The sequence below is a fragment of the Puma concolor genome, chromosome E2 (assembly GCF_028749965.1).
Source record: "Puma concolor isolate L17-30 chromosome E2, mPumCon1.1.hap2, whole genome shotgun sequence".
Taxonomy (NCBI): domain Eukaryota; kingdom Metazoa; phylum Chordata; class Mammalia; order Carnivora; family Felidae; genus Puma; species Puma concolor.
Window position 1 is genome coordinate 19,156,365 of NC_141681.1, and position 7,134 is coordinate 19,163,498.

Genomic DNA, 7,134 nt, shown 5'->3' on the forward strand with positions numbered 1-7,134 from the left:
TGGTTCAATTGGTTAAACGTCTGATTCTTCATTTCGGCTAAGGTCATCATCTCACAGTTCGTAAGATTGAGCCCTTTGTCGGGCTGCACGCTGACATCAGGGAGCCTGCTTGGGATTCTCTGTCTCCCTCTCTCTCTCAGCCCCTCCCCGGCTCATGCTCTCTCTCTCTCTCTCTCTCTCTCTCTCTGTCTCTCTCTTGCTCTCGCTTTCACTCTTGCTCTCACTCTCGCTCTCTGTCGCTCACTCTCTCTCTCTCTCAAAGTAAATAAATAAACTTTAAAAAATGGTGAGCTTGGGGCGCCTGGGTGGCTCAGTCGGTTAAGCATCCGACTTCGGCTCAGGTCACGATCTCGCAGTCCGTGAGTTCAAGCCCCGCGTCAGGCTCTGGGCTGATGGTTCAGAGCCTGGAGCCTGCTTCCGATTCTGTGTCTCCCTCTCTCTCTGCCCCTTCCCTGTTCATGCTCTGTCTCTCTCTGTCTCAAAAATAAATAAAACATTAAAAAAAAATTTTTAAAAAAATGGTGAGCTTGATGAGAACTTCCCCCTGTTGTGTGTGTGTGTGTGTGTGTGTGTGTGTGTGTAAGGAGATGGGAGGCAGTACTGAGAAGATGTTCTGTGTGTCAATCCACTATCCAATTTACTCAACAAATATTTATTGAGCACCTGCTAGTTGCTTGGAGTATATCAGTGAATAAGATGATTGAAACCCCTCTCTTCAAAATACCCACAAACTAAAGAGACAAGTAAATTTATATAGTTTAAATTATTCCTGCTATAAAGAAAAGTAAAATAGGATATGAGTATAGTGTGATGAGGGGGTGCTAGGTTCCACAAGGTAAGCAGGGAAGGCTTCTTTGAGGAGGTGACAGTGAAGATGTGAGGGAATCCTGTGAAGAGCTGGAAGGAAACTATTTTTGGAGGAGGAAATGGCAAGTGCAAAGACCTTGAGGTAGGAATGAGGCTGGCCTGTTCTAGGACCAATAGAAAGGTCAGTGTGGGCAGAGAAGAAAGAGAAGAAAGAGAAGAAAGAGATGGTTGGAAAAGTAGACATGGGCCAGACCATAGCAGGCCTTGTCAGCCATGTTGAGGAATGTGGATCTGAAGTGTGAGGGGAAATCCTAGGTGGGAGTTGAGCAGAGTGGTGAAATGATCAGATATAGATGCTAAGAAGATCATTCCAACTACTGTGTGCCATGGCAGTGAGGTGCTGGCTGTTACCGATAAATGTCTCTCTCTCAGCAGTTACGGGGACAATTGGTCCTGGGGAGTGGGGGTGAGAGAAGATCATCAGAGAAGAAAGAGCACAGGGTGTGTGTGGGCCTCTGTGCTAGGCCCACCCGCCTCAGCATCCCACATCAAAAGGGGGCACTGTCAGCAGCATGTAGCCCTCAGGCCCAGATGAAGCCACTCACCCTGTGGATGGCACACACACCCTCAAGGGCCACAACAGCGAGGGTCTTGCTCCTCCCTAGACACCCTCAAGGCCAGGAAAGGTCCCGATAACTTAAGGAGTTTCCCTAACCTGGGTTAGAGGAAGGAGGCACAGGCCCTGCCTGGGGCATTCCCACTTTGAGTCTCAACTAACCCACAAAAGACAGCTAATGCCTCTTCCTGCAGCAGCTCCCACTCCCTCCCACTGGAGATTAGAACCTTATGTTGCTGATACTTGGTGTGACTGAGGAAGATTTGCGATCCTAGAGGAGTCAGGTAGGTTGGCAGTTCCCAAACATGAGGCAAACAGATTCACCTGGGGCTCCGAGGAAAACCAGAGATCCCCAGCACCTGTATCAGTCCTACTGAATACATTTTTAGGGTGGGATCTGGACATCTGCAGTTTTACATTTTTCTCATCATCATGATTTCATAGCAAATACAAGTGACCGAGGAACCTGTAAAAGAACACCATGGAATACAATCAGCAAATTCCAAGACAGAAAACTCTAAATGACAAAGGACATGATTTTTTCAACAAATAAATTGCAAGGAAGAAAGAAGAGGAACAACAACAAATGCAATGCAGTTGGCTTTATCTACATTATAATTAAAACAATTATTTAAAAATTAGGCAACCAGGGAAATTTGAACAGAATAGATAATTGATGATATTGAGGAAGTATTGTTGACTCTTTTAGGTGCCATAACGTTATGGTAGTTGTCTTTTTTTTTTTTTTTAATTTTTTTTTCAACGTTTTTATTTTTATTTTTGGGACAGAGAGAGACAGAGCATGAACGGGGGAGGGGCAGAGAGAGAGGGAGACACAGAATCGGAAACAGGCTCCAGGCTCTGAGCCATCAGCCCAGAGCCCGACGCGGGGCTCGAACTCACGGACCGCGAGATCGTGACCTGGCTGAAGTCGGACGCTTAACCGACTGCGCCACCCAGGCGCCCCGGTAGTTGTCTTTTAAAAGAAGCTGTTATCTTTTAGAGATGCAAACTTAAATATGGAAGGACTAAATGTTTGATTTGCCTTAAAAATATTCTGTAGAAGGGGATGAGTAAGGTATAAATGAAACAAAATGGGCCATCCATGATTGTTGAAGCTGGATGATTGGTACATAAGTGTTCAATACACTCTTCTACTTTATGTTTGAAATTACCCTAATAAATAAATTAAATTGAAAGTAACCCTAAGTTTAAAAAGGTGCAGCATCGGGTACAGCCAGATGTTCAGCCAGATTTGGAATCAGTGAGGACTCGGGTGGTCAGCGTCATAGGGTAAACTAGCTGGCGGGAGCCACGGCAGCCAGGCAGAGGAAGGCAGAGTTCCTGCATAAAAACAGGAGGCACGGAGGGCTCTGAGGCAGGGTGTGCCGTATAGCATGTTGTTGCAGATCTGACAGGCCTCAGAGACAAGCACGCTAGGTTGAGCAAAGAGATAGCATGTCTGAGCTTGAGGCTAAACGACAAATCACATATGCCAGATGGTAGATGTTTGTTTGATCAAAGCTGGTTCCCGACACCTGGTGTCCACACAGCCCACCCTTCTGGATGCTTATGTCAGCAGATGTGGTAGACAACTGAAGACTCGTCCAGCCCCCTCACTGCGTATCCCAGTAAGGGGCCAGCTCCAGGGGCTGATCAGTAGTGAATGTCTAGACAAACAGATGATGTTAGGGGCTTAAAGCCCCTCCTGGTGAGAGAGGCAGCAGCTGGAAGTCAAGAAGTCCGTGGAACCCCTATCTGACTTGGCCAGAAGGGCATGATGTGGTCATCTGCCTGTCCAGCTGCTGGTCTCCCTAACTTTCCTCCCCTTCCCCCAGGGTCAAGGAGGGTTATGTCCTAGGGCTAGTAGGCTACTCTCTCTACCACTGCTGGCTTCCCCAGATGGCTTCCTTATGTCCTGTAAGGCCACACTGAAGACAGAGCCAGTCTAGTCCAACTTTGGCGAGCCTGGCAGTGGTGAACAGGAGATGAGTGCCATGTGCAGAAGCAAACAGGACAGACCTTATGAAATGGCTGGCAGTCATTCTCCAAAGTTCTCTTTCTTCAGGGTCTGGAGCACCCACAGAGGAGGAGCCCAAAGAGATAAAAACTCTGAGTAACTCTGGCCTGGGGTCCCAGAGAGCCCTGGAAATCAAAAGGCTAAGTACATTCCTCCACCACAAACTCAGTCCCATTGTCCTCACGAGGTGACCCAAATTCATGAATCCCCCTGCCCAGTGTTCTGGATTTGGATTCAGGGAGGTCTTCCGACAGAGGTATACAGAGGTTAAGAAAGGGCATCTATTAGCTGGGGCAACTGCTTTATACCTGGAGTGGTCACAGATGAAGAACAGAATTAGAGGGATCAAAGCTTGAAAATCTAGGAATAAGGGAATTTTGGTTTCAGGTCTCAGCTCCACCTGCCAGCTTTATCCAGCTGAACCTCATTTTTCCTACCTAGAAAATGAGGCTGGTAAAAACCTACCTTGTGGGCCATTGTTAAGATTTAATGGACTGAAACACATCAAACTGGTAGCACAGTTCTGGACACACAGTAACTTTGACTGCTCTGACCCGTTGTTACTGTTATCACATGCTCTTACTCCCTGAAGGAAGGAAAGGCAGAAGTCTCCTGAGCTCTTCCATGAATGTGGTTGAACATTTGTTGTGTGCAGGTGTGGTACTAGGGGCCAGAATATGGTGGTCATGGCCTCACTGAGTTCACATCCCAGCTTCGTCCAGGCCAGCCACTGCAGACTTCTGTGAGGAGGAGGCAGATGAAGGCGAAGCCCGGGGGGGGGGGGGGGGGAGAGAAGTTCCAGCAAACCTGAACCAGAGCAATCTGAGAGGCTCATCCATGTTCCTGTTTTTATTTTTAATGTTTATTTATTTTGAGAGAGAGACACAGAGAGAGAGAGAGAGAGAGAGAGAGAGAGAGAGAGAGAGAGTATGGGGTTAGGAGCAGAGAGAGAGGAGAAAGAGAATTCCAAGCAGGCTCTGCACTGTCAGCATAGAGCCCAACGTGGGACTCGATCCCACAAACCATGAGATCATGACCTGAGCCAAAACCAAGAGTCAGACTCTTAACTGACTGAGCCACACAGGTGCCCCCATGTTCCTGTTTCTAAAGAGGGTAGAGGTGGGGCATCTGTGTGGCTCAGTCAGTTAAGCAGCCGACTTCAGCTCAGGTCATGACCTCATGACTCATGAGTTCAAGCCCTGCATTGGGCTCTGTGCTGACAGCTCAGAGCCTGGAGTCTGCCTCTGCCTCCCTCTTCCCCACTTGCATGCATGCTCTCTCTCTCCCCCGCCCCTCAAAAAATAAACAAACATTAAAAAAACATTTAAAGAGGGTAGAGGTACCTGGATGGTTCAGTCCATTGTGTGTCTGACTCTTGATTTTGGCTCAGGTTGTGATCCCAGAATCGTGGGATCGAGCCCCTTGTCAGGCTCCGCACTGAGCATGGAACATGCTTGGGATTCTCTTTCTTTCCCTCTACTCCTCTCCCCCGCTCATGCTCTCTCTCTCTCTTAAAAATAAAAGAAAGGAAGGAAGGAAGGAAGGAAGGAAGGAAGGAAGGAAGGAAGGAAGGAAGGAAGGAAGGAAGGGGTAAGTCACCAAAGAGGGTTTGGATTAGAGTTCTCCATGATATGCCCCCCTCTCTAGGTAACTGCATATCACAGTCCAGAAGGTGCCATCTGAATCCCAGGGATGCCCTGTAGGATCTTCCTCAGTAGATCTCCTGTACCTCATGCCCCTCTAGCCTCCCCCCAGCTGATGCACTACCTCAAGAACATGGGACAGCATACAGGACAAGAGTCCCAAGCCCTGTGGACTTTACACTTAAAACACCAGAATATCTGGTCCCAGGAAGCAGCCCAGTCAGACACTTAAAGCCTGTCACACACCATTGTGACTTTGCTCTGGGGACCTTGTGTACTGGATCTTCCATACTGCCTGAAGTCAGGCAGAGCCTGGCTGCAAGAGACCCGAGATGGGCAGAAAGGCTGGCAAAGACATGGAAGACAAAGCTGGGGATTTGGGAGAAGGCCAGGTGGAAGCAGGAAACACAGATGCATTAGGGCTTACTGCACTTCTAGCAGAGTAGATGGTGGCTGCCTTTTGAAGAAGGAAAATGTGCTAGCTGTTGGTCACTTCTGGAAAGGTAGCCTCAGCTTTGTGATTAGAGGATGTGTGTCCATGGTGGCTAAGCTGTCTTTTCGCCAGGGAGACTGCTGTTTCTTGAGAATTTGGCTATGTCAGTCATCGTGCCAATGGAACCAGAGCAACACCCAGAAAGAAGCAGGGGCAGCATGAGTCTCTAGGAGCAAGGAGCCCTGAATGAGGATGAACATCACCTGGGCAATGCTGGATACTGAGGAAGCCCCCCCACCCCATCCCCCTGCACTATGAGCATGTGAAGTGGTCTGTGTGATTACCAGTCAGTCGCCATTTTTCTTCCTCGCATATTCTTGTAATACACTGGAGATCAGAGGGGGTGGGTCAGCTCTGCCACCGTACTAAGCTTGGTCCCAGCAGAAGCCTGTTTCTATCACTGCCTCCTCTGCAGATTTTGATTTAGGTAAACACTGCACAGGTGAAGAATTAAAAGAGAAGGTGCTTACTCACATACCCCTACCTGGTGTCAAGATTTCCTGTGCTGGCCCTGCTTCAATAGCCCCACCAGGTGGAGGCTAAGGGGATAGCACGCAACAAGGCCCTGTGGTAGTAGGCAGCAAGGGAAGCGGGGGGGGGGGGGGGGGGGGGGGGGGGGGGCGGGGATTTGTGCCATTTGCTGAGACTGGAGAGGCCAGTGGGACACTCGCCAGGAATTGAAAGCCAAATAATGGAATGTGGTAGCCAGACCTACGTTGGTATGGTAATGGCTTTCTTCCTAAAAGCAAAAATCCTCTTCAGATTTCTTTTGACTGGCAAAAACAAGTGCTAAAGTAGATCTTTTGTAAAAGCAAAGTGGCATAATGCAAACTTCCGGAAAGCAGGGGATACCCTCAGTTTACACCATTCTGACTTATGAAAGGTTTCATGGGAAAGTTCTGATTGCAGCTCGTGGGGAAACCTATATCCTAAGAGCAATGGGAAGCCATGGCAGAACTTTAGGCAAAAGGACGACAAGTTTTTTTTCAAAGAGAGATATGTCTGACTGCACACTGGGGAAAGGACTGGAGGTGGGGACACCAGGAGAGGATGAGAGATAAAGGTTACCAGTACTGGGGAAGAGGTAGTGGGAATGAAGAAGAGACACAACTGGTAGATGTTTGGAGGTTGAACCAGAAGGATATGGAGATGCTGTTAAGGAGAGAAGTGGGCAGAGGGTGGAAAGCATCACAGATGACACTCAGGTCAGCTCTGGAGCCAGGCCCTGGGCTTCCCTGCCTCCCCTGTTTCTTCTTCTGTCCATAGCCAGCATGCTCTTTCCCCAAATTGTCCAGGTCTGTCCACAGACAGTGTGTACTTATTTCGCTAGTGTGTACTTATTTCCTCCTCCACAGGACAGAGCAGAGAGACGGTCTTGGGCAAGGTCAAAAAGAGAACAGGCCACCCAGATGGCTGAAATCTGCTTGCTACTTGAGTAAGAGTATGCACATGTCCCTGAGTGTATAAGGGTCTGGGTATGTCTGTGTTTCTGTGCCTGACTTTATACGGTCATTTCAAGGCCATGACTAGGAGTGCCAGCCTGTTTAAGGACTGA